Consider the following 21829-nt stretch of genomic DNA (forward strand, 5'->3'; position numbering starts at 1 on the left):
GAGCAGTCCATTTGGCATGTTGTTGGGCCCATCTGTACCGCGCTGCATGGTGTTGTGGTTGCAAAGATGGATCTTGCCATGGACGTCGGGAGTGAAGGTGCGCATCATGCAGTCTATTGTGCAGTTTCAGCAGTAACACGACGCTCTGTGGCTGCATGAAAAGCATTTTTCTACATGTGGAGTTGCTGTCAGGGTTCCTCGGAGCCATAATCCGTACGTAGCGGTCATCCACTGCAGTAGTAGCCCTTGGGCGTCCTGAGGGAGCCATGTCATCGACAGTTTCTGTCTCTCTGTATCTCCTACATAGCCGAACAACGTCGGTTTGGTTCACTCTGAGGCGCCTGGACACTTCCCTTGTTCAGAGCCCTTCCTGACTCAAAGTAACAATGCAGACGCGATCGAACCGCGGTATTGACCGTGTAGGCATGGTTGAATACAGACAACAAGAGTCGTGTGCCTCCTTCCTGGTGGAATGATGGAACTGATCGGCTGTCGGACCCCCTGCTCATGCATGGTTGTTTACATGTGTGGGCTGGTTTAGTGACATCTCTGAATAGTCAAAGGTACTATGTCTGTGATACAATATCCACAGCCAACGTCTGTCTTCAGGAGTTCTGGGAACCAGGGTGATGCAAAACTTTTGTTGGTGTGTGTATATATGTGATTATTTTGTTTTAAGGCCCCCTTCACAGAAACAGAAAGAAACGTTAGGTAAAAGTTTTACAATGACGTTTTGCACACACAATGATAACGTTTATGTTTGTTGTCCTTTCTTGATACATGTTGGTGGCGATGGGCTTGAAAATATTTAAGATCGGTTTTTACCTCTGCATTTCGTAATGTTTCAGTTCCTGTGTGTTAATTGTGGTCCGCCCAACACGTCTTATATTGTTTCCGTGTACGGTACCTTGGATTCAGCGATAGGACGTGGGTTTGCGTTCAGCCGTGCTGCGACTTTTGTACACCAGTGATTCTTCCTTCATAGATTCACAGAGAAATAAATAAACAATTTTTGCTCTTAACAAAATTGTCAGTTAGATTTTCCATGTAATCATTTTCATTACAGAGCACTGTTATGTCTGCTAGGTACAACCATGGCTCTCAACATCTCATCACAGACAGAAGCAGCTACTAAAAACTGACTGTAGACAAATCTTCAATTCTCGTTTGCTACTTCACAGATGTTATGTTTCATGGTTATCATTACACTGCACAATTTACGGTAAGCTGTTATAAGATAGTAAAGTTTATCGTCAAAACAAAAATAAGAAATAAGACCCTCTTATGTTCCGTTATGTTTTGGTACATAACGTCTGCCCTCACTGGGTACTGGTAGTTCCTTCGATGACAGTATACAGTATACATACCATGATATTTTGTATATGAAGGTCACATACAATCTTACAATACGAAATCCTACTGTGCGTGTTTTTAACACTGCACGGGAATTTAATCCTTTATTCCAAGCTTTTGTCGAGCAGTGTATTTCTTATTTCAATTATCGAGACTGTACTCTTCTCCAAGCTTTTTTTTTTTTTTTTCAAACCGAGCTAAGTTTGACTGAAGTAAATTTCACTGATTGGGCTACTGAAAAAATCTTAAGTTATTTTAAGTGTCACTGTCTTTGGCGTCAAAAAATTGTTTTAATGGAATCCAGAGCTTAAGAATACTCTCACGTGCGGGCATTAACGACAGTCATCTTCTTTTTCAGTGAGATAGAAGAGTCTGATGACAGTCATCAACGTATAAGCGGAACTCTTTAAGCTTCTCTGTCCTTACCGTGTACTGTATACTGAAAAATAATTAAATATTTTCATGACGAGTATTTCAATGTCGACACTTAAAGACTCCAGCAGCGCTTGATATAGTTCTGTGGAGAATATGGACAGGGCATCCAATTCCTTCTACATTATTTCCTAGTTCTTCTTTAATTTGGTGGAACACATTCTGCTTGCTACGTCGATGAAGCCCTCCGAAGTTGGTATTGGTATTGTTTCTACAAAAAGCGATTAATTTATGTAACGGAATTTGCAGTTGTCCTAAAGTATAAGACAAGGTTGTTGTTTATCACCAACACTGTTCAATATCTAACTGGAGGTAATTATTAATGAAAGCTTTGATGGAAAGAGAGGAGTTTGTATAGGGGGTCGGAGAGTGGTGTCTATAAGATCTGCAGACGACATGGTTGTGATGGCAGAGAGTGCAAGAGAGAGGGAACAAATGTTAGGTGATCTAAACACAAAATTAGAAGAATATGGAATGAAGATTAACAAGAAGAAAACGAAAAGCACGGTAATTGGAGGAAAGGGGAGAAAATGCCGTATGAAAATAAGGGAAGAGGAAATAGAGCAAGTGAATAATTTTAATTACTTGGGAAGTGTAAAAATGGATGGTATGTATTGCTCAACAGAAATTAGGAAAAGAATTGCAATGGCAAAAGAAGGATTAAAGAGAAAACGGAAATTACTTTGTGGACCACTGAACAAAGATCTGAGGAACAGACTTGCCAAATGTTACATCTGGAGCGTTGCACTGTATATTGTGGAGACCTGAAAATTGAATAAGGAAGATGAAAGAAGATTGGAGGCGCTAGAGATGTGGATATGCAGAAGAATGGAAAACCTGAAATTGGAAGACCGAGTACGGGATGAAGATGTATTAAGAAGAGTTGGAGAAGAAAGAAACATGCTGAAAGTCGTCAGATAAAGAAAACGGAACTGGATTGGACATTGTTTGAGGAGGGACTGTTTATTAAAAGAAGGAATAGAGGGTATGGTGGAGGGAAGAGGAAAAATAAGATATCAAATGCTGGACAATATCAAAAGAGACAAATATTCAGAAATGAAAAGACTGGCTATGGACAGACAAAAGTGGAAGAGGCTTAACCCATGACAAGACCTGCCGTAAGGAAGAATACCGTACTACTACTAAAGTGTCTAGACAAAACTTTGCAACTGTTTCTGATGTTTCGTTATTGACCGAATCCAATTTCAACAGCTTCTGTTGGATTTCTTCAGTTTCAGTAAGGGATTGGACAACTAAAGGTAACATATTTTCAACCTTGTGGTCCGATGTGTCGGTGCCTGTAAAATGAAATTTCTTGCAAATATTATATGCACTCCGACACGAAGTGGGGAGCGAGAAACTTTTTAACAACTGCTGTAGCTTTGGTCCTGGCTGTAGACTGCTCGGCGGCGACTTGCGATTCAGGATCAACTTTATAAGCTGTTGTTAGTTCTGCAGTAGCAACGAGCAATTCTTCAGGGTATCTTCTTTAATCACGAATGTAAAAATAGGCTTTGATGTCGATGTTACCGCGGATCTATTTGTATGATTCTTCGTAGAAATGTGATGCCTCACATCTGCCTTACCTCTGTGAGTTACTGTGGTGAAACAGCTACAAATATCACACAACGGTTCCTGGTCCGTACGTCCTTTCTTGAGAAAAGACCACTCTCTTGCGTAATCATCCGGAAAGTGACACTTTCTCTTTCCATCCTTAAGCATTTTCGTAAGCTATGATAAGATAAGTTTATTAGACGGTAAACAGTCGACAATAACACCTTAGTCATCGAAGTACACGACACAATACACTTCACGCCCCACATACTCGCTGTAAACACTTCAAATATTATTAGCTTGCACTCGTTGTTCGCATTACGTTTAAAAATAATCTTCTCTAGACCGATCGTCATTCAAATAGGAACTGCCCTATTCTTCCGCGTGGCGCTGCTTAAAAAGTTCCAGCCCCGTACTTTATTATTATTATTTATTTTATGGAGTTCATTGGACCACTCTAGTCAAAAATACGAAGTTATAAACAAGTTTTTACACAGGGATACAACTCGGCTCAACAATAACTTAAGATGATATTTAGGTAATATAATTATTAGAGTCTATTCTTATATGAAAGGTGTTTTGCTCTTCTGTCTGCCCAATATTTCTTCATTCTTTCAGATATTTTCTTTCTTTCTTCATCTGAGACCACTCTTCCTGTACTCCTTTTATTGATTTTCATTTGTAGTCTGGTTTGCGGGTCTTGCAGTATTCTGGTATTCTCTGTCTTGTTTTTTAGGTCATCTTTTGTAATTTGGAGTTCTTTTATATCTGCCTTAATTTCTGTGATCCATTTAATGTCGCTCTTGCTATTCCACAATTTTTGTATTATTTTTTTACTAATTCTGTTTTCTGAAGTTCTCATCAGATGTCCAAAGAATGAGATGCGTTTCTTCCTGATTGTGCTCATGACTGGTTCTATTTTCTTATATACTGTTTCATTTGATGCTATTCTCCAGTGTCCATTTATTTTATACTGTTTATTTATACGTGCCCTAATTATTCTTCCTTCTATTTTTAGTATTCTGTCAATTTCTGCTGTATTAGTTGTTTTGAAGATAGTTTCAGCTCCATACGTTATTTCTGATTGTGTAACTGTTTTATAGTGTTTTAATTTTGCATCTATAGATAGGCTTTTTTTGTTCTATGTGGTTTTGGTAATGTAATTTGCGTAGTTCAGTTTTTTTTATTCTATTCTGTCATGGTGACTTCTCATTTAGACTGTATGTTATTATTTCGCCTAAATATTTAAATTTATCAACAATTTTGATTTCCTGTTCTCCTATTGTAAATTTGTTTGCAAGTGGTGGATCAGTTAGCATAATCTCCGTTTTTTTTCAAATGATATTCTAAGATCTACTTTCTCTGTTACTTCTTGTAGTGATTTCCACTTGTTGCCTGGCTTCGTGAACGGTGTTGGCTAGGAGAGCAAGATCATCAGCGAATCCAAAGCAGTTTAAGCTAATATCATCTTTTGCACTTCCAATTCTTATCATCTTTGGATTGTCCTTGTACCATTCTCTCATTATGTATTCCAGTGCACAGTTGAACAGTAATGGTGATAGGCACTCACCTTGTCTTAAGCCTGTTTTTATGAGGAATGGTTCCGAAATTTCTCCTCTAAACTTCACTTTTGATTTGGTGTTGGTTAGAGTGAGTTGTACTATTTTAATTAGTTTTGGATGGAGTCCTAGATTTATTAAAATTTTTAATACTGAAGGTCTGTGGAGACAGTCATATGCCTTCTTAAAATCTACAAATGTTATTGCCAGAGGTTTGTTCCGTTTCTGCTGGGGAAGTCTGGTATTTTCTCGAATGATGGCGCAAGATGTAGAAAGTGCAAGTCGTCGATACAGGATTTGCAACATGCAACGCCATCTGTGAGAAGACCTTGTCCAGATAAACTTGTTGACATAAATAAAAGTAACGGAGACTGCATTTGCGTTTTGCGCAAACAGATGGCGTTAGTTTAGTACGAGGGTAAGTCAATTATTATCCGCAATTTAGCTATATTTTTGCTTATTTTGGTAGTACTATCGTTTTATGTTGATGACACATGCTTTGTTTATTTGTTGTTATATCTTTGCAATTTTCAAGCTCCTCGCTTAGTTTCGTTATCGTTGCCGTGCTGTTAATCATCGGTGCTCCACTGACTATTTGCACCAAAGAAGAGCAACCAACGTTCATTTATCCGTTTTTTGTGGTCGGAAGGCGTATCAAGGGCCGAAATTCATCAAAGACTTCCGGTACAGTACGGGAACTGTGTTTTGCCACAACGGAGTGTCTGCAAATGCATTGAAAAATTCCGAAATGGTCGCACGGTGAAGGAGCCAGACGACCGTTTACTGCCACAAATGAAGAAACCATTGAGCTTTCACGTGAAAGGATTCTCTTAGACATACGATTAACTATTGACGAAGTGGCACATCGTCTGCAAATTAGTCACGGTTCCGCCTACGAAAACATCCAGAACAGACTTGGGTTTCATAAAGTTTGTGCAAGATGGGTCCCAAAACAACTCACGTAGTTGCCTAAACAAACGCGGTTGGACATCAGCAATAAACATTTGGATTGCTATGGTAACGAACGGGACAACTTCTTAGACAGGATCATTACTGGTGACGAAACATGGATCCATCATTACGAGCAGGAGAGTAAACGGCTAAGTATGGAATGGAAACATCCAAATTCGCCGTGTAATAAAAAGTTCAAGACCCAACCGTCTGCAGGAAAACTGATGCTTAGGTTTTTTGGGATGCACAAGGTCCAGTACTGGAGCATTATGGGGAAAGGGGCACAACAAAGAACAGTGCACGTTACAGCGAGATGCTTGCTGCCAGGTTAAAGCCTGCAATTCGAAGCAAACCCCGAGGATTGCTGTCAAAAGGTGTTGTGTTGTTCCACGACAATGCCCGTCCGCATACTGCTGCCCACACTGCTGAAACGCTCCAGAAGCTCAAATTTGAAGTACTGGAGAATCCTACATATAGTCCCGATATTGCCCTACTGACTATCACTTGTTTGGTCCACTCAAACAGGCATTAACGCCCGTCGACTTGCCTCGGACGAAGCAGTGAATGAAGCGTTGCATTCCTGGCTCACAGCTCAACCGAGAACCTTCTTTCATGAGGGCATCAGGAAGCTTGTACAACGATGGACCAAGTGCGTTGAAACGCAAGGAGACTATGTCGAAAAATTATGTTCTTGTAAGTTTTCTATCTGATTACAATAAAATTTTATAACTACTTTGCGGATAATAATTGACTTACCCTCATACTTGAGCCAAGCTTGCAACAGTATTTTTCAAAATGTGGGCAAAATTGGGTCGTGATGGGGACAAGAAGATCCATAACAGAGGTGGTCCTGATATATCGGGACGCATTGCAATCCTTCCATCATCAGAATTCTGTCACAACAGCATGTAACGGAGTATTTCTGCAGTGCATACTTAGAAGCTGTGATTGAGTTGCAAAAAAAATGGTTCAAATGGCTCTGAGCACTATGGGACTCAACTGCTGTGGTCATAAGTCCCCTAGAACTTAGAACTACTTAAACCTAACTAACCTAAGGACATCACGCACATCCATGCCCGAGGAAGGATTCGAACCTGCGACCGTAGCGGTCGTGCGGTTCCAGACTGTAGCGCCTTTAACCGCTCGGCCACTCGGCCCGGCGATTGAGTTGCATGTGTGGTTCAAATGGCTCTGAGTACTATGGGACTCGACATCTGAGGTCATCAGTCCCCTAGAACTCAGAACTACTTAAACGTAACTAACCTAAGGACATCACACACATCCATGCCCGAGGCAGGATTCGAACCTGCGACCGTAGCAGTCACGCGTTTCCGGACTGAAGCGCCTAGAACCGCACGGCCACCGCGGCCGGCAAGTTCCATGTGTCTGAGGGCACATTTCAGTAGAGAGAGTGATTAAAGCACTAAGAAAAATATTTTGTAAAAAAGACAAAGAAAACAATTATATGCTGTAACTTAATCTTGAATTACTCTACAGTGTATTATGTGCGTATTTACAAGCTTGATAAAGAATCGACACTGTGTCTTCCTTCCGCATTGCTCACGTTTAGTTGTTTCTGTTTACAAATTTATACGATTTACATCGTCTCAATTTTACTGTTTCTGTTGTACGTGCACAATGTTCATTCTTATTTGTTTGTGTCACAGCAAATGAATATTTGTCTTGAGTCAGTTTTACCTTAATTATTCCTTTATTACAGATATTTTAAGAGTTACGCCGTTGCTTACTTGGCAGATTGTCTTAAATCAAATCGCTAATTAATTTTTGTTCAGAATGTGTCTTCGTCTCTCCTGTGTTAACATTTTTGTGCACTATTAGTTAGTATATAACATTTGCTCACCCGGTTAGCCGTGCGGTCCCCGGCACGAATCCGCCCGGCGGACTTGTGTCGAGGTTCGGTGAACCGGCCAGTATGTGGGTGGTTTTTAAGTTGGTTTTCCATCTGCCTCGGCGAATGCGCGTTGGTTCCCCTTATTCCGCCTCAGTTACACTATGTCGCCGCTCGCTGCGCAAACACTTTCCCCACGCATGCGTACACCATAGTTAATCTACCACGCAAACATTGGAGTTACACTCGTCTGGTGTGAGACGTTTACGGAGGAGGAGGGGGGGGGGAGGCAGAGGAGGTCCACTGAGGGCCGAACAGCACAATAACCCTGGGTTCTGTGTGGGGCGGCGGTGGGGTGAGTGGACTGCTGTAGCCTGGCGGGGGGAGGGGGGGGGTACCACTGAGGGCTACTGCGGGGATGAAGCCTCTCCATCGTTTTTAAGTCCCCAGTTTCATACAATACGATACAATATAACATTTGCAGTCGCATAATGTAACAAACAGTGCAAGACAAGAATGTATCTCTGATTATCATTGGTAATTATTGTACCATAACGCATTATATAAATATGCAAATGATCTCATCTGTGTGGTGTAAGGGGAGACGGGCTGGTCGTTGCCGTGTGTAGTGAAATGTTTTCTATTCGGACTTGTGAAACGAACGTTACAAAGCGATTTGCAACTCAATACTTTCGTGACTCACTTTGTGTAACATTTCTTAAGTCACTTGGTTCTCACTCTCTCATTACGATTACTGCTACTGCATTGTCTAGTGTGATGACTATTGACACGTGCTTCACTGTTTCACTTCACATTCATCTTCACATACATTCGCACACTCACACATAACTAATTTCTTGTCAGTAAAACCTTTCTGGTGCCTATCGCCGAACGTATGCCTATTTTCCTTTATTCATCGGGACGCGCAGTTGCATCATTCCCATAATACCATTACCCCTAAATAAAATGACTAAATGCTTAGCTGCCCTTAGGTTAACCAATGTAATATGCATACTACAAACATTTTTAGCACAGTAGCCTGTGAAGTGTTACTTCTTATACTCATGAAATATCACCGATGAGTCCTCCACTAATAAAATTACACTTATTCCATTAAAACTTATATTAGTGAATTCACGAGTTGATCTTTCTGTTGTAGCTTATATTTCCTGGCATGTCATGTTCTTCATTACTAAACTTACCTTCTGATTGCGTTATTCCATACATGAAATCACTTACCTTACAACATGTAACACGTGTTGTCATGTTAATAATGATATGTGACCCCTTTCTCCAGCCTAGTTACATTTGTTGTCTATAAAGCATTTGCAAGTATTTCTATATGGTGTAGATTTAGTTAGTTCGTAGCACAGTTTAGTTCGAATTTCGTGTGAAATAGTCCGTTTGTAGTTAATCACACCTTGTACTTGGTAAATTTCTTTAGTTATTTAAGCGTGTGTTTATTATTTACATACTTCTCCTTTTCTTCTCTCTGTATTTTTTCTTATTTTTAAACTTAAAACCAATATTTACTGCTGTACATTTCTTAGATCCTCTTTCTCTTGGCATATTAACTTCTTTGCTTGGCCTTTGAGTGCTGTGTCTCATTAGCTGTTGATACTAGCTTACTAATTTTTTATGGGCTTGTGCGGACACACTCCGCATATTTTTCCTGGACTAGGATATCCCTAGAGGTAGTAAACTAGGTGTGGAACATTGATTACGACATACAGTCCAGAATACAATAACTACCATTTATGATCTAGTTTCTTATACAGATTTAATTGTATTACTCCTCTTGTCAGCGGCTGTTGTTTTAAATTCGACGTCTTCAATAGTTTTATATACAGTCTGTCTCGAACGACGTCTCCACCGCCTTCTATACGGCATCCTGGCAGCGTTCCAATGCAGTTGCGTGTGCGGTAGCAGCAGCGCGAATGACGCGCCAAGCGCTTATCGCTCGCTTATATAACATGCCTGCGCTACAGCGCTGTGTTAACTCGTCCCCACAGCAGGCGCGGCCCATGTTAAATCTCAATGGCAAACTCGGCCGCACGGCCCTAGTAATTTTAAGGGCCGTGCTCGCTGCCAGGCGGCGGTTGCGCTGCTGCTGCCGCACACGCAACTGCATTGGAACGCTGCCAGGATGCCGTATAGAAGGCGGTGGAGACGTCGTTCGAGACAGACTGTATATAAAACAATTGAAGACGTCGAATTTAAAACATCAGCTGCTGACAAGAGGACTAATACAATTAAATCTGTTGCTGCACACCCTCTCTGCACACCCTTGCTTAATATAGGGTGTTTGTGCAAGAGTAGTTCCCGACCAATGTGGGAGGTACACACACTTCCTAACCTTTCAGTGTACACTTCCTTCCTAGTTGTGGCTTTTTCACTGAGATTTACCGATGCTTGTCTGATCTCTTCTTCAATTTCAGACTTGTGAAAAATTAGTTCCGTTGGCAAGAAACCAATTGAATTATGTGGTAAATTATTAAGTGTTATGAATCACAGTATTAAGCAATGATTTGCAGTCTAGCACCACACTTTATTTAACAGCCACAGAATATACATATAACAAAGAGTTTACAACATGTTATGTCTTACAAAGAGTATCATTAATCAGATGTAAATGTCCCGACCATTTCAATTGCTCCCTACCCTGGTCAGCCTCCAGGGGGGTGACCACCATCACTGGTCACGCTACCTGCTGTCCTTCTAGTGTGCACATTACTGTCGTCCATAGTTTATTGTCTCTTCCCTGTACACATCTTTCTATTTTACCTTTCTTCCACAAGCGTCTTGGTCACCATCTTCTTGAATCAAAGCCAGATCACCAGGTTGGAAGTCAATATACCTTTCAGATGCGCCTCTAACTTCGTGGAAGCACCTGAGCTCCATGAGATACTCCTTGGTCCATCTTTTCCAGTGGGCACATTTAGCAGGCCTTCAACAACCAGAAACTGTGTTGGTGTCAGACGTTCTGCATCATCTCATGGAGAGATTGCCCTTGAGTTTACTGCAGCTTCGATCTTGAACAAGATGGTCCAGAGTTGTTCTGCAGTTAGACTTGATCGTCCCAACACTTTCCATAAGCATCGCTTGACAGTGCCCACCATCCTCTGTCATCATCCTCCCCACCAAGAAAGACGCCCGTGGTGCAATCATCTTCCAAGTGATTCCGTTTTAGGCGAGGAAGCTGTGAGTCTCTCAGGTTGTTAGTGAGCTCCATAGTGCCGATAATTCTTTGTTAGCGGCGTGAAAGGGTTTACATTGTCGGCGTAGATGGTGTGCAGCAATCCACGTCTACTAGCAAATCTCAGTAAAGCCATTAAAAATCGTATTGGAGCAGAGCTCCAAACGTACTGCACGTGTCGTTGCGCAAATGAAGAGTGTTATAAACGTCTTTTCCATGGTCATGCCTGTCTTGATGTAAAGAGGGACAGCAAAACTACGCCGGTGATAGTAAAGGCTTAGTTGGCCTCATTCGATCTGTGGCTGGGGAAACTGCAATTTGTTGTCCTCTCGAAGTCTTCATGATCTTGCGTGGAAAACATGTATGCAGTATTTTTTTAATGGTTTGATGGCCTTTAAGTATCCAAAATTCTTGCCGAAGTTTGGACAACACAATTCGGACACCAAGATAACGAAGATCAATATGTGTTTGAAATATGAGGAGTCTCGTGAAGCGATGTGAACCATCTATAAGTAATGGATATCGTTCCTCACTGCTGAAGTCTGCAAACTGTAGTCTACGTCCCAGATGAGTCCGTCTTCAGTGAATGAATGAAAGCGTCCAATTTTAGAGCCTTGCAGGATCGGTTTACCGTTCCGGATTGCGTGGAATTCCCGCGTGAAGTACTGATGTTGGGCTGTTTTGATCTGGTAAAGTGCGTGCATCTGCGAGCTCGATTGCTGTCCAGTAAGTTTATCTTTGTGGCGAGTTTTACATATGAATCGAACGACACAGCCGGTTGTGCGAATTAATCCCCAGTAGGAACTGAATTTGGCCAACGGCCTTGCAGCAGCGGTAACACCGGTTCCCGTCAGATCACCGAAGTTAAGCGCTGTCGGGCTGGGCTAGTACTTGGATGGGTGACCGCCCGCTCTACCGAGCGCTGTTGGCAAGCGGGGTGCACTCAGCCCTCGTGAGACAAACTGAGGAGCTACATGATTAAGAAGTAGAGGCTCCGGTCTCGGAAACTGACATACGGCCGGGAGAGCGGTGTGCTGACCACATGGCCCTCCATATCAGCATCCAGTGACGCCTATGGGCTAAGGGTGACACGGCGGCCGGTCGGTACCGTTGGGCCTCCATGGCCTGTTGGGGAGGAGTTTAGTTTTAGTTTTTAGGAACTGAATTTGGAAATCTCTGTAATACTGGGGGTTATAGCAACTTCTGTCACGTGTTTCACATTCTTTCTTTCTTCCGGGAGGTCACGGCACGTACTTAGAGTACCAGATGGCCGACATTCTTCTGGGTGTGCAAGGCATGGCGGTCCTTCCCCCCCCCCCCCCCCCCCCAAACACGCGCAGATTGGATTTTATTGACAAGAAGTCCCCGTGTTAGGTGATCCGCTGCGTTATCATTTCCAGGACAACGTTCTCCACTGACTAGGGGACTTATATGTCACTCTGCTACAGATAAAAGACTTCCATCGATTCGCACCACTGCGTATCCAGCGTAATGTCACTGCAGCGTCCGTCCACAGCATTACATTAGTAAAAAAAAAGTGCACCTATAAGTTCGAGACCTGATAGTGTTATCCTTTTAACAGGTTGTTTACTGCAGCCGACTCTTTGGCCTGTACTATTTACAGGCGAGCGCGGTCACGCTGGAGGAGGTTGTCGCGCAGTGGCCTTCGCGTCTGCTCTGGTGACGTCGACATCCTGCCTTCCACGTACGGGTGTTGTTATCGAATCCGCACTTCTACCCGTGGAGGAACGCCGGCCTGGTTGAGGCCCCTCTGTCCACTCTTCACTGGTTGTCCGCGGGACGCAGATGGCAGTCTAATCGTCGCCTGCGTCGACGAAGGCAAACAAACAGTAACCACCATGGGGCGGTGGAGCCGCCGTTCGGCGAGGGTTTGAGTCCGGGAGCAGTTCGGCTGGGTCGGTGTCTGCCGAGACGACTGGGGACGGCTCAGAATTGTGCACAGCAGTCCCGGACAAACGACGAAGTGCGCCGAGGGAAAGGAAAAGAACGATTCAAATGGCTCTGAGCACTATGGGACTTAACTTCTGAGGTCATCAGTCCCCTAGAACTACTTACACCTAACTAACCTAAGGACATCACACACATCCATGCCCGAGGCAGGATTCGAACCTGCGACCGTAGCGGTCACGCGGTTCCAGACTGAAGCGCCTAGAACCGCACGGCCACACCGGCCGGCCGAGGGAAAGGAGAAAAGACGTTAAGTGTGAATGTTTCCAGCTGATCGTCCTTTGGGACTGAGTTCATCCAGTCGTCTTTTCCGCCTTGTGGCCACCGCCGTGGCAATCCTCTGTTCTGTTCATTGGTGCAATTCTGACAGTGCAGATTCCTCCACGCATCGTTCCTAACCGGTGTAGTGGTGTATTTTGGTGGTTATTTGTGTACGTTTGCACTTCTATGTTTTGGTAGTTCATCCTCCCGCCCTGTGGTTGCAGAATTTCGGGTGGGGAGTTAGTTCCTTGTCTCGCAAGATCTAGTGCTGTATTATGAAGGTTAATTCTAGTTCAGTCTAGTGTTCTGTTAATCCCTGGGTATGTGTCCGCCATACTGTTTGCGCTGTATTTATTCTAATTGAGTTGCACTGACAGTAGTTGGGGGTTCGAGTCCCGTCACGGAGCTGATAAGGGATCACATTGGTTTCGGTTTGTCAGTTGGAGGGTGTAGCCTTAGACGTTTGTTAACATTGGCATGTCAGCGTTGTCTAGCGCTACCGGGACCAAACGAACAACAATGTGCTGATTAGGGAATGTTGTTACACGTTCTTGTTTTCATTTCGATACCTGTATTTGTGAAGGCAACCGCATGAAGTAAGATCTGTTCTGAAGCTATTCTGGATCTTACGCTCTTGGGATTTTTGGTTTTGTTTTGATCCCGACTATTTGGGTGTCAGGAATATGGAACTGTTTTGTTAATGTTTGGCTTGAACAGCGGATACGCGGCTAGTTTAGTACGTGTGTAGTGGCATGGCGTCCTCGTGATAGCGTGCCCGCTAGATTGCTATTGCGTCTCCTCAAAGTGTAATTTCCACCTTACTAAAACCCCCTTGTTAAAAGGGAGGAAAGAAAAAAAACTTTAGAAATACCTTCTATTTGCATGAAGTATCTTAACTGTCGCTTAAGTAAATATCTGCTCAGTGATTAAGCTAATGGGAGCACCCATCCTAAAAGCAACTAGCGCACTTCTGTTGTGGTGGCCCTCGTGTCTATTTTGGTCCGAAAGATTGTATAAACAGGCTTACATGCTCCGCATCGAACTTCTGATGTTTTTTGAGTAACTGTGAATTATTAAAATTGATTATAGTGTAAACGTTTGTATTTTACCAACCGTGTTCATAAGTTATTAATGTGATTGGGCTGGAATGTAATGCGAAAGTCTTAGGACCATAGGTTGTCCAGGTAGAAATTTTGAAGCCATGCTGTGTTGTGAATTCATGTATTTATGTTTTGTACTAGCTGACCCGACAGACTTCGTCCTGTCAAAAAGATTTGTAATATGGCAGTTTTTTTGCCTACGTATTTAAAAAAATTCTCCTGAACAGAACCGTCACCCTGGTGATGGGGCGTTGTGAATAAAAAATAATTAAATAAAACATATATAAGGATTTAAAAGTAAGTAATCGCTTTATTGTTAATCATGTGAATCATAATTATTATTATTATCATTGTAGTGCTTTGTGGTATACGATGTTTTTTGTTTGATTACCTGGCGCATAGATAAACAAATCTGATGGTTTTCCAACACGGGAACAGGCAACATACAATTGACCATGTGAGAAACATGGGTTTTCTAGATTAATACCACAAACACTTAATGATTGCCCCTGGGACTTGTTTATAGTCATAGCAAAAGCAAGCCGCACTGGAAACTGTAGTCGTTTAAACTCAAATGGCACATCAGTCGGAATCATTGGGATGCGCGGTATGAGAACATCTTCTCCTTTATACTTTCCTTTGAGTATAGTTGCTTCTATCACATTGTTTAGTAATTTTTTTATCGCTAACCGTGTACCGTTGCAAAGACGCGGTTGGTTGATATTTCGCAACATTATAACCACCGATCCAACCTTTAATTGAAGATTGTGAGGTGGCAATCCTGGCAAATCCAGCGAGTTTAAAAATTCCGGTGGATAGTTGACTACATCATCTTGATTAGTAGCCGAATCAACTGATTTATATATCCTCAATTCGCCTGTAATTTGTTCTTGAATTTTGAAATTTAATTCATTTACATCTATGTTTTTTGCAGCCAGTATAGCTCGTTCGCTCAACCAATCATGGTTTCTGTAATTTTGAGAAACATCTGGAAACACCTTCTGAATAAGTTCATCTTTTGATCGAGTTAACTGACAAAAACTTTGAGGAAAGTTAATGCAGCCAGTCAACATGTCTATAGGAAATTTGCCATTACCAATGTCAATGAGTTGTTTAGAGAATATGTTTCCAGATTGGTCATTTCGCAACTCGACACGCATATTCTTGCTTAAATGAAGTACTTTGACATGTTTCCACAAATTGGAGGACTTTAGACATGCATTGAGTTCATCAGCTGGCGTTGATCGTGGAATCACTGGCAATGTTTGACGAAAATCTCCTGCTAATAAAATCATTGCACCACCAAATCGGTTATTATTGCTCCGTAGATCTTTTAAGGTTCTGTCTAAAGCCTCCAAAGATTTTTTATGTGCCATCGTGCATTCATCCCAAACAATCAATTTACATTGCTGCAAAACCTTTGCCATTGCAGAGTTCTTCGAAACGTTGCAGGTTGGAGTTTCATTGCTTTGCATATTTAATGGCAATTTTAGTGCTGAATGGGCTGTTCGACCACCTTCAAGCAAAGTTGCTGCGATTCCCGACGAAGCGAGTGCAAGTGCAATTTTATTTTGTGAGCGAATTGTTGCTAATATTAATGAAATCAAAAAAGTTTTTCCTGTACCACCAGGTGCATCTAAGAAGTAAATCCCTCCAGTTTCATCATTTGTTACTTTCATAAGAGTTTCAAATACATACTTCTGTTGTTCAGTTAACAGTGGAAGATTTGTTTGAATTAATTCTTTCAAAGCGTTGAGATCATACAGTTTTTCTCGATGCAACTCTTGGTTAAAAGCGTCATGCATTGGACGATTGGGCGCGGTCAGGCCTAATTGAATTAATAGTTTGTTTGACATTATAAAGCACATGTCCTCAATTGAAATCAATGCTTCATTGTAAATTTCTTCACTGATTTGTATATTTGGATTTCCCATTCTATTCCGTATTTGATACAAAATATCATCACACATATAATCTTTGTACTTGATCCACAAATCAATTGGGTTTGATGGGAAGCATGTAGATATGATTATAGAAAACAATGTTCGTATTTGATGAGCATGTGATGATATTACAGCATCATTGAGAGTTTGCTCCCAATGAGCGTCATTTTCAAGCAATTGCAAACGTTGACAGGCTTCTCTGTAGGATCCACACAATTCACCATGAACAGTTCGTAACTGTTGGAATGATGTTGGGCCACGTACATTGACTAATAGCAGTCGTAAATAAAAACATTCATCATTGCTTGGATGTACTGAATAAATCCGGCCAATCGCATCGGTGGAATATACATCTGTATATCCTGGAACTGGTTTTCCTTGTTTCCGTCGTATAAATCTCCTTGACGATTGATTCCAGGTATAATATTTTGGCATTTCAGAATATAGCAATGTTTGTGCGAAATCATCGTTTTGGCATGTCTCAAAAAAACTGGTTAATGTAGTAGATGGTGGCTGAGCAGCTCTTTGTACTGCGTTCTGTGCTGTAAAATACACTCTTTGTCCATTTTCTACATGCACAGCTAAGTGAACAACAGAAGGGTGTCTCTCATGAATAGGAAAAGAAAATATTCGCCAAACTGCTTCATTACTACTGACATAGCGGCCCATTTGGTATTGGGTAACTTCATCATTGGAATTCTCTGCACCAATTCCAATCACAGCCATATCACTCCCTTTGGTTACATATTTGCAAATGTATTTAATATATTTCACTGAATGGCAAGATTCAACGTTGATGTGTGCTTTGAATGTCTTTGATAAAATGGGTGAATATGGAACAATCCAACGATTATCTATTTCAATATCTTGTTGATTTAATTTGACAATTGTTGATTTTCCATTGTCTGCTGTCGATCTGCGACGATACAATGGATAACCGTCATTACCAGTAATTGTTTCCGATATTAATGTCCGTGGATATCGTTTTGAACATTTACCATCCATCATACACGGTGAATTTTGATTAAGAGTTCCACAGGGACCATGTATCATGTTTTTGATAACTACCTCATGCAATCCAGGATCTACTTGTACATTAGGGATTTCAGCTGATATCACTGCATCAACTTCATTTGGCCTTATCTTTTCAACCAACCAAATCAAAATGTGTGCATGTGGCAATCCTCGTTTCTGCCACTCCACAGAATACATCCAGCAGCGTGTCTCACCAAACACATTATGTTTTACGATGAAATCCATTAAAGATTTCAACTTTTGTCTAAAGACTCTGGCTGTAATATCATGACGATCAATGGGTGATTGCCCAGGGAATAACTCCTGCTTGATTTCTATCCATTGCGGATTGCATGTAAATGTGATGAACAAATCTGCTGTACCATAATGACGAACATACGACATGGCATCTTGAGCATATTCATGCATATGCCGAGGGCTTCCGATGTATGTTGCTGGAAGAATAGTCATCCGACCGACATTCTGTGCATTTCCATCAGTATTAATCGCATCTCGAAGGTGAATATACTCTTCAGATCGGAGTTTGGTTTGATTCAACCTGATGAATGTTAATCTCTCCGTTTCAATTTTTACATACATGTCAACAACATATTTGTGATATAATCGCCGACATTTCAATATGTGATTTTCTTCATTTTCCCGAATCATTAGGCGGTATGAATAATAGTTCATTGAACTGACTTTTTTGTTGGTTTCAGAACCTGTAAATAGATTTTCTTTTAATAACATTCAAATATAAAATTAAAATACATAATATAATGACTGAGATATTATCGCCATAGCTAAATTAATATTTTAGTTACCTGTAATGGGATTTATCATTTTTATTGAGAAATCGTAGCCATCTTCACCTTGCCAAAATATAATGGGATATTGCAGTGCATCATATGAGCGGTGTGTTTCCTTTATACGTTGTAATTGATCATTCCGACGATGTAAAACAATATCACGGGATTCCAAGTTTTCTCCAACTACAACGATAGCAACTTCATCAATAGTTGGTGCATTAAAACGTCTTGTATGTTGACCTGCAGGTGTTTTATCAGCTCTGATTACAATTTTGTGATTATCGGATGGCATCAGATCCAGGGCAGTTTTAAACAATATAATCAATTGATTGTGTTGATGAAATAAAGTTTGTAATTGTTCTACAATAGACCTCTTTACTAAATTGTTATGTGCACAACGCAGATCAATTTCTTGTGGTGAATTGCCCATAAAATAAATTTGCAGGAATTTGTTGTCGCTATCTGACACTGGTAACAGTGAACCTACTCTGTGATATATTTGCCCTTGTATCTGTAAATAAAATAAAATATTATGGTGTGGTATAAATTAATGGATTGTCAGTGATCAAACTTAAATAATATTTGATCTTAAAAAGTATATATTTAGTTTGAACTAATATCTATGTAATATAAAATATAATAAAAGTGTCACTGAAACTGAATCACCATATAATATGATGACTAAGTGATATATAAGTGATTAAGAAATTGAAGATTAGTGACACATCTTAACTTTTGTGACAGAAAATTTTGTTCGCTAAAATAATTATGAGTAACTGCTATAATACATACCTTGAAAGTTGGCATAAAATTTTCCCGAACTACATTTGTTGCCCCAAATGAAGTCATTTGAAAGCAATTGTTATATTGTTGGATATGTGTCAAAAAGTGTATAGAATCTGTACAATGGTTCTGGTGGTGGGTCCAATGGTATCAATTTCACTTTACCATTTGCGCAACACAATCCATTGGCTTCGTTTTTGTATTTTAATGCCTTACAGTGTGAGCAAACCGAGTTCATAGAACCAATAACAACACATTGGTAGTTACTGTAGTCAATTGACACATCGTAACTGAAAGCAGCTCGATTCAAACTTGCGCGATTATTAGTTGAATGTCTCGCTCGCGCTTCACGCGTTTGTGATATCCGAATTCTTTCACGTTCATTTCCGTCGTCACGTTCTTGTGCCGTACGATTAGATCGGTAATTAGCTTGGTTTGTAGCATTTCTGGTTCTTCTACCTAAATTGCTTCGTCGTATAGGAGGCATATGAAATATAAATTAGTTTTTCACTAATCACGAACTAAACAAACACTAACTAAGTAAACACTCTGCACAAAACACGAATTTGTTTCGTGTATCAGTTGACAAAAGCAAACTCAGTAGATTAGGTCACAGACAACTTTCTTTTTTTTTTACATTTTATATGACTTGAAGTCAAATCCTTTTAAGCCGTACGAATTGTAACGCGATTTTTGTTTGACTGATGTAATGACGTGGAAACTGATGCATTTTATCTCGCGTGCCGAAACTAATACAAAAGAAACGCGAGTTTCGGAACGCGATATTAAACTTCTCCAACTATGTATTCTGTGCTCCAACGCACACACGCACATTGTTTTGATAGATATGATCTTTGACGTTAGGAACACACCTACATTGCTTAGACAACAGTGTGTGCTTGTAATTTAATATGAACTTTATACCGTAGCAATAAAGCTCAAATTGACTACGTTTTAGTTACAAATCATTTGTATAGGAAAAAGAAAAGGGCTATTTTTAGGGTTTTTCCAGCAATAATTCTAATTTTTCTCGCCGTAAAAACCATCCTTGAACTTCAACGAACATTTTAAAAAAGGATTTGGCCAAATTGGTCGAGGCGTTGTTGAGTTATGCGCTTACCAACACATTTTGCGATTCATTTTAATATGAACTTTATACCATAGCAATAAAGCTCAAATTGACTACGTTTTAGTTACAAATCATTTGTATAGGAAAAAGAAAAGGGCTATTTTTAGGGTTTTTCCAGCAATAATTCTAATTTTTCTCGCCGTAAAAACCATCCTTGAACTTCAACGAACATTTTAAAAAAAGATTTGGCCAAATTGGTCGAGGCGTTGTTGAGTTTTGCGCTTACCAACACATTTTGCGATTCATTTTTATATATTAGATTGCAATGAGAATTTAAATGTGGTAAACCCACGCATTGTGATTAATAATTAAAGATTTAAGAGTGCTCAGTCTTTTCTTGCTACAGGCCAAGTATATCACTGTGTTGGCGTGTTAAACATGGCGGATGTACAGAGCTGCGCCATACGCGCGTTCGAAGCATCACAAAATAGGTCGCGGTATTTGTAGCTGATATCCAGCATTGGATACTACTGCAAGACAGTGGAGGTAAATTAGACTTCCAAGTATTCCGCTATGTTGCCAGAGTGTTGGGTAGCAATTCACTCCAGTCAGTTCCCCTAAACCAGGTTCCTTGGAATAAAGTTTTGCCACGATTGATACAGGTCAGAATAATCCTAGTGGATCGTAAAATTTAGCTACAGTCTGTAATAGTTTCCTTTTGGTAGTAAGTTCATCAGATAATTTTTCTGTGACATCATCCGTGTTAATGTACATTGTCCGTTGCTATGTTCCAGTTTGCACTTAAAACTTGAGTAGAAGCTTCTCCTTCGTTTCTATGTCCCCAGTTCAATACAATACAATACCATATAGAACTCGCTACTCCTGAAGACTCGGGTGGTGGCCTATTTCGTTAACTGAAAGTTCAATTGTTTCGTAAGGGCCTTTAGTTCGTAATACACAGCGACACCTTCCGTGTCGCCATCTGCACCAAACGCGAAGTCATCCTTGAAAACATTGTTGGCTAGTGCCTGCGCGGCGACTGTAAATGCGGTCTCTTAACCGCGTTCTTTCAGCGTCGCTGAAAGCTGGAGTGGACTACATGTCAAGCTGAATTTTAAGTCAAGTGAGACATTAAGTTGTTACTTCGTTCGTCGTATGGTAGTTTCCGTGACTACCTTGAAAACCTTGATGCCATAGAAATCTTGTCAAGTCCCTGTCATCTTCGTGCAAGATAAGTTGCGGAATTCTTTGCGTAATATTACTAATAATAGCCAAGCGGTGTATTCGGAACCATATCAGAACAACAAGTACTTCTGGCGGAAGATTTGGTCCCGCCTCTAAGTGTTGTTGAGAGAGCGTACATTGATCTCGTGAGAAGACGCATCAAAAACGATCCTTCACTTTATTGTACCAAGTTTCTCCTTCCTAAATGCACGATGTGAAGGGTAAAATATGGTGTTACTTCAGTCTTCAGGAGTAGCGAGTTTTATGTGGTATTGTATTTGTTTTGAATTGGGGACCTAGAAACGAAGGAGAAGCTTCGTCCCAGCTGTAGCCTTCAGTGGTACAGAACCTCGCAACAGCCTACAGCAGTCCACTCACCCCACCGCCGCCCCACACTGAACCCAGGGTTATTGTGCGGTTCGGCCCCCTGTGGACGCCCCCGGGAACGTCTCACACCAGGCGAGTGTAACCCCTGTGTTGTAATGGCGGTGTACGCGTGCGTGGAGACAGTGTTAGCGCAGCTATCGGCGACTTTGTGTAACTGAGGCGGAATAAGAAGAATCAGCCAGCATTCGCCGAGGCAGATGTAAAACCGCATTAAAAACCATCCACAGACTGGCCGGCACACCGGACCTCGACACTAATCCGCCGGGTGGATTCGTGCCGGGGACCGGCACGCCTTCCCGCTCTGGAAACAGTGCGTTAGACAGACAGCACGGATAACCGGACGAGCTCTATATGCTTCTTTAAGCCGGCCAGTGTAG

At 41.2% G+C, this 21829-nt stretch overlaps 1 pseudogene; it reads left to right on the forward strand.

Moving 5' to 3' along the window:
- Positions 1 to 11707: 11707 nt before the first annotated feature.
- On the forward strand, positions 11708 to 11825 carry LOC126210697 (5S ribosomal RNA; annotated as a pseudogene).
- Positions 11826 to 21829: the final 10004 nt, after the last annotated feature.

This window comes from Schistocerca nitens, chromosome 10, assembly GCF_023898315.1.
Source record: "Schistocerca nitens isolate TAMUIC-IGC-003100 chromosome 10, iqSchNite1.1, whole genome shotgun sequence".
Lineage (NCBI taxonomy): Eukaryota > Metazoa > Arthropoda > Insecta > Orthoptera > Acrididae > Schistocerca > Schistocerca nitens.